We start from the raw sequence: 7,400 nt of genomic DNA, 5'->3' as shown, positions 1-7,400 counted from the left end.
CCATTGTCGTCTCCGTTTGAAAACGAGTTCATTTCGTTGTAAAAGTTCTTCTCGTTTATGGTTATCTATTTGTATATTTTAAATACCGTTTAACTATTTGCTATTATCCGTTTAAATATATTACCAATATGTTTAATAATTGTCATCTCCGCTTAACTTTATCTTTTACATGTATAACTATTCATATTAACGTGTAAATTCTCAAAGTCTCACGTAAAAGCGGTGATCTTTTTCGCTTGATCCGAATTGTCGGCGGTGCGACGTGGCAGTGGCGAGATTATGAGATCTCCGTGCATAAGAATTAATGATGGCATTAATTCTTATCGCACGAGAATATAAATATCCGAACACCCGCTCGCTGTCATCGACCAATGTCGGTCCATCGCTGCGTTTAACTTTTTCTGGATATGAAGAGTCGACCGCTAGTGGACTTCGCACTATAAATAACAAGGAAGAACCCTTCCATGGACAACTACTCCTCATCGTCCCTCATCATCCTCCTCCTCCTCCTCCTCTTCCTCCCTCGCCATCCGCTTCCAGTCGTATGATATTCACTGGAGTCGACTGAAAGTTCAAGATCAACTTTATCCGAAAGGATGTCTCGTGATCCTCCCTTATCTTGAGAATCGATCGGTAGTAATCACGCGACAAGTTAAACTATCTTTTTCGCCCAAGTCGAAATACTCGCATAATCGCTCGAATCGCAAAGGATTCTCCAGTGATGGACGACGGCAAGTAATTAAAGCTCGGCATTTCGACTTGGGTAAGAAAAGAAAGTTTTTCACTTATTGCGTGATCAGGAGAATTCTCAGAGGAGGGAGATCGTGAAACATCCTTTAAGACGGAGTTGATATTTATCACTCGAGACTTTTTTGTTACCGCTTTAAGAACATTACGCCGACTGTATAACTATTACGCTTACGTGTTTAACTATCGGGATCTTCGGCTAAGTCGGACCACGACACATTGATTAATAGACGTTTTCATGAATGTGTTTGTTTAACCTTTTTTAATGTTGTACGTTATGCAGGTTCAAGTTGATGCGCATGTTATGCAACCGCCGTGAGCATTCGAATGTACAGACACTTGTTTCGTTTTACGAGGATCGAGTCGTGAGTGTCCAAAGTCCGAGAAGACGTTGTAAATGTTGTAAATGTTGTAAATGTTTTATAAATAAAACGAAACAAGCTTATTTGAATGTGAACTTCTGAAATTTAAACAGAGACCTAGTAAAAACAATTTGGGAAACAAAAGAACGTCATTGTAAACAATAGAAAAAGTTAAACAATACTCAATTTAATCTTTAAACAATGACAACGGTGTTTAAGAAAATACGTAAAGATGTTTAAACAGATGACCTGAGAGGTACCCATCTTCGACGCTGATGTCGAGTGAAAGCATTGATTTAAACAATAACATATATTTGAAACAGTTAAATCACTATATTTAAACAGTTTACGTATTATTTGCATGATATAGACTTTATTTATACAGGTAACCGTTATTTTAAACACTATATGTATCTGTTTAAACATAAAAAGCTTGACGTTTAAATAGATACTCATGTCGACCGATGACAATATGTCTTTATCGCGACAGTGACATATATTTCCCTTTTTGCCCTTGGGATGGAGGGAAAAATACCGCCCAATCACATCACGTCTAGTCTAACCTCTATGTACTTTTTGGTCTTCATCGCGACAGTGATATATATATATATATATGCACTTTTTTTTGTTTGCCTATCTCACTGCTGTTTGTTGTTTACATCTTCTTCTTCTTCTTCTTCGTCTTATTTTTGTTCTTCATTTCATTTGGTTTGTACGATTTGGTTTTCGGCCGATATATTATGGAGAGTTTTTGTGGTATTGCTAGATTCAACGGGGAGGGAAGAGTGCTAATGTTCACGGCTCAGACTTCTTGGGAGTTGGTGTTAGCTGAGATATGTGAGTATGAATAAGTTTAAACAGAGTGGTTATATATTTAAACGTTATCGAATATATTTAAACGGAGAACAAAATATTTAAACCAGTATGAATAAGTTTTAAACGGTAAATACTAAAGTTAAACGCTAAATAATATGTTTAAACATTAAAGACTTATGTTAAACATTGCCCATGATTTATTACCTCTTTCCCATCGAGCGATGACAAAAGTCGGTTTCTACCGTCGCTTGCTGTGAAAGTACTTTCTCACCGTAGCACAAGCATCCTTGGGATCTTGCCAAAGCGGACTTTCTTCCCCGTTCCGGTCACTCGTAAAACCAGGGACGTTAAGCGCGATCGAAGCAACCCTTAATGTACCATGTGTTGGTCTTCTTCCTGCAGCGATCTATCTTGCACTCGAGCGGTCGCTATGGAATATCCTCCATAAGCCACTTCAGGCGTCGCTGCGTCCATGCGTATCGCCCCATGGCTGGTAGATCATCGACATAATCAACGATCCAGTTCGGAACCGAGCATGACGTATTTGGGAAGAGGATTGTACCCATGAGGTACACCATCGTGAGTTTGACAAAAATTATCTTCTTCTCCTTTTTATCGAACAAGTTGCACTGAATCGCTCTTGATGGAGTCTTTGTGTCTCGTGAGGTTTTTGATAGATACCTCCTCTCGAACGCGACTGGTTTTCTTCTTTTCCGAAAATGACGCATCGCCGTATCGCAACGCAGACCAAGAACGAGGGCCACATCTCGAGGTCCGAAACTCAGGCAGGGCTTTTCCTCGATCCCTGAATTTATTGGTGCGCGCCATCGATACCTTTGCAAAAAGAGAATCAAGAAGGGCCTCTCTTGGTATATAGCTTCCAAATTTCGATTGAACAGCTATAACGGTGTCCTTCGAATAATCTCCCGATTAGTCGAGGGGTCAGTGTTATCTTCGATTCGCCTAAGGTCTCCACTACTGGGTGTCAAATAGCATCGCCCATTAACTAGGGTTGACCGGCATAATCACAAGTCTGCAATAATAACAACACATTCAACATGCAGTATTGACAAAAGTTTAAGTGGAAATATAATGTTTTTAAGCGGTAACCTCTCGGTTATTAAGCAGTAGATATCAAATGTTAAACATAGACCCATTTTATTAAACAGAGACTAGAATACTTAAACAGAGACAACAAATTTTTAAACTATAACATCTTATTTCTTAAAGCGTCAACCCTCATTTGTAAATCAATGAACCATATCAAAAGCGAAAAGGGAAATGTACATTATAAATATTACACAAATCATAACAATCGAAAAAAACTATTTTCGACCGTTGTATACATACGAAAATGCAAAACAAAAACAAAAACCCTAGCCGAGAAATCTCCCTGAAGACTAACAAAACCCAAGCTGAGAAATCCCCCTCGGACTTCAATATCTTCCAACAAAAAGCAGGGAGCACAAAACAAAAACCGAAAAATCTTTCTTTGTACTGAGCAGTTAACATAAAACCATACTCAATACCTTAGATTGCAAAGCGATGAAATGCCAACTAGTTCTTGCTGGGGGACTTCTCCTCTCGAGATCACAGGTGGAAAGGGAAAAAGTCGATGAAAATGCTAATTACTGAGAGGCTGCAGTGAGAGACAACTCGGAGACAGCTGAAATGGAAAAAGTCGAAAACACGAGTTGAGAAAAAGCAAGTAAAGCGGCTCCAATAAATTGCCTCTTTGGGGTTACCCCTACTGAAACCCACCCCACTTCCTCTCAAACCGCCCGAGATGGTACGCAAGCACGACTCCCTCATGCAAGGGCATTTTCGTCCATAAAATTTGAAACTCACTCCGTTCACATCCGTTATAGTCTTTGGGGGTTTGAAAAACATAGAGTTTAAAAGGAGGGGGTTTTTAGGGATTGCAAAAACTAGAGGTGTTTTTGGCAATTTTACAAACTTAGAGGGGTTTTTTGGCAATTTCCACTAATAATAATAATAATAATAATAATTTAAGTAAATCAATCAATTTTTTAAATTCAAAATTAAATATAAAATTTTAGATGTTGTAGTTATATTATTTGATGGAAAGAATGATGGTCATACCTGAGAGTTGAGATGTTTGGTAGCTATTTGTTGATGAATAAGTATTATTTTAAAAAAAGGATATTTTTTTATGGAGATGTTGAGGTGTTTATAAAGGAGTGAAATGCTATTAAGTTAGATGATATGGTTGATAAATTATTTAAAATTTGATTGATTTGGTTATTTAATTTTGTTATGACCGAAGCAATCTAAAGATTAAGACGAGAAAGGAGAAACCCAATGAAAGAACACCAAACACAATGAAGTAAAAAAAAAAAACATACAAGATATATGAGGAGACCTCAATATGAGGAGAAAATCTCGGACCCATGAAAATATCCAATAATATGGAGAAGAAGGAATTACAAAACTATCACGATCTTAATGACGGTTAGAAATCCTAATGCTGAAAATAAAAAATATATATAAGCCTAACTAATTCACCAATTACATAAAGGGCCTATATTTTAAATTTATAATGCAGCTAACCAAACATAATTTGATTTGGGCTAATCCAAATTATTGAGACAAACTCAACAAATTTATTTGATTATGATTCATTGTACAACTTGGTTGCATTCTGAATGGTTCATAATTTAATTATGATAGTGGAGTTGGACAAGTAGCAACAGTTGATCTATTCAGGCGGATCATTGACTCGTGATTCATGAATACTTTGAAATATGTTCTGAATGTTAAGTTTCTTTAAAAGTTGGTTTACATAATTTGTTTGTGTATACATTCATTTGAAGTTCTTAGTGTTGTTCTTATAAATTTGTAGGCACTATCGATCCTTGATTTATATGAAAGCCCTCTCATAATCTAGGCAACACAATGGCCATTGTCACCTCCCAAGACAATACTCGAAGCTCCGAAAATAAACATGATCGATATATTTATATACATAGAGAGAGGATATACAACTCACCATTCTCCTTGAGAGCTCTAAATGAGACTGGAGTATGAAAAATCGCACCTAAGAGCAGTTCTTTTAGTAATACTGTTTTTCATTGTGAGGGTTGATTGATTAATTCTCAGTACTCTTAAGTTTTACTTTTGTCTCAACAAAAAAGCTCAGGCCGGATTTTTTTTTGTTCTTTTGAATTTTTTTTCCTATAATAATTAACATTCTACTGCTCATATATTATAGAATGAGTCAAAGTGGGCAATTATTTTAATCAGTTTATCGAATTGATGACATTCAACATTATGAAATTCCATGATCTATAAATTTTCTTTTGATTATAAAATTTTTTTTTTACATGGCTTGTAATAATGAATAGTGTTAGGAACTAAGAAACAAAGGCAAGAATAAAAGAAAACAGAAAAACACAGATTTCGTGGTTCACCCAAAACTAGGGTTACGATCCACGGCCACGGTGATTTCGAGTATTTTCTTCTCCCTCAAAATAACTTTTTACAAGAATGAATATATATATATATATATATATATAAGAGGGGGGAAACAGAAAAAAAACCCTATTACAATGAAAATTTCTAAAATACCCCCTCACAAATTTCCAAATAACACAAGGGGTGTTTAATATAATCGAGGGCTCCACATAACTCAACAATCTCCCACTTGGACCCGGTCTCATCCAAGTTCTCAAGCTTCAAATCTTCAAAAGAAACACAAGTCGAACAACGGACGGCGACAAACCCTTCTAATCATCAGGTGCTCAAACCAAGCTGAAACTTTGCATAGCTTCGGTTTGTCGACAATAACTACCTTGGTTAACATATCAATTTGGATTTTCACCTGCTGGAATCTTCTCAAGAGCCAACACTTTATCTTCTAATAAAGTCCGAGATGAAATGATACCTTAAGCTGTATATGCTTGGTTCTTGAATGAAATCTTTGAATTCCTAGCAAGATGAATGACACTTTGGGTCGTCATTTGTACAAAATACTATTCTCTCGCCTCTTTCCCAATTACGCTAAAAATTTTTGTAACGGATCATCTCCTTGCTAGCTTACATAGCGACAACATACTGCCTTACGTTGTAGAAAGAGCAACAACTTTCTACTGATTGAGAAATCAACTAAGCTGCGGTGCCATTCAATGTATAGATATACCACTGTAGTACTCTTCTCACATTATCTCGTATCTCCAGCCAAAATCGGCATCTACATAACCTGCGGTTTCAAACTTGCACTGTGAAACAAATACATATATCGATGAGCCCTTCAAATATCTTAGAATCCACTTAGCTGCTTCCCAATCTCTGTTTTTCCGGGGCCTACTCATGAATCTACTCACAACTCCCCATGCATGTGCAATGTCGGCCTTGTACACACCATAGCATACATCAAAAGTCGCGATAGGTGAAGCATAGGGCACCTTCCTCATGTAATCCTCTTCTTCTTACATCTTGGTGACTGTTCTTTTGCTCGGTTTAAAATGACTTCCCAAGGGTGTGCTTCTGATTTGGCTTCATTCATATTGAATACGCTAAGAACTTTCTTCACATACTCCATTGTGAGGATCTTCAATATACCATTAGCCTTATCTCTAATGATTCTCATACCAAGGATTTGATTTGCAGCTCCCAAATCCTTCATTGCAAACTGTTTTGACAATTGTTTCTTCAAATAATTGATCTCCTCAATGCTAGACCCTACAATGAGCATATCATCTACATACACCATTAAGATGATATAGGAATTGTCAAAAAACTTGATATAGCAACAATGATCAGCTTCACATCTCTTGAACTCAATTTCATGCATAAAACTATCAAATTTCTTGTACCTTTGTCTTGGAGCTTGTTTCAGGCCATACTGAGCTCTTTCTCGGTTCTGAGACTTGATTCTCTTGCCCCTGAACAACGAACCCTTCTGGTTGAAGCATGTAAATGTCTTCATCCAAGTCACCATGAAGAAACGTTGTCTTCACATCTAACTGCTCAAGATGTAAATTCTCTGCAGCTACAATTCCAAGCACCAGTCTAATCGTTGATATCTTCTGGCTGGAGAAAATATCTACGTGTAGTCAATACCCTCCTTCATTTGGAACCCTTTAACTACTAATCGGCCTTGTATCGTTTTGCTACCATCATGCTCATTCTTTATTCAGTATACCCACTTGTTGTGCAAAAGCCTTCTTAGTTGTTGGCAATTCAGTCAGTTCCCATGTTTGATTCCTCAACAAGGAATCCATCTCATCCTTCATGGCTAACTCCCACTTGCTTGAATTCTTATCTTGCAAAGCTTTATCATAACATTACGGTTTCACCACCATCGATCAGCGGAGATAATTTAGTGATGGTGAATAACGTTGAGGAGATCTAATGTTCCTGGAGGATCTGCGAACTTCAGCTACTGGTGTACTATGATCAACCTGTGAATCTGCAATCTCCTTATCTTCTTCACTCATTTTCTGAATAGTACTT

Source organism: Dioscorea cayenensis, chromosome 14 (genome assembly GCF_009730915.1).
Source record: "Dioscorea cayenensis subsp. rotundata cultivar TDr96_F1 chromosome 14, TDr96_F1_v2_PseudoChromosome.rev07_lg8_w22 25.fasta, whole genome shotgun sequence".
Lineage (NCBI taxonomy): Eukaryota > Viridiplantae > Streptophyta > Magnoliopsida > Dioscoreales > Dioscoreaceae > Dioscorea > Dioscorea cayenensis.
The sequence above is the reverse complement of the archived record's forward strand: the minus strand, read 5'-3'. Positions refer to the sequence as shown.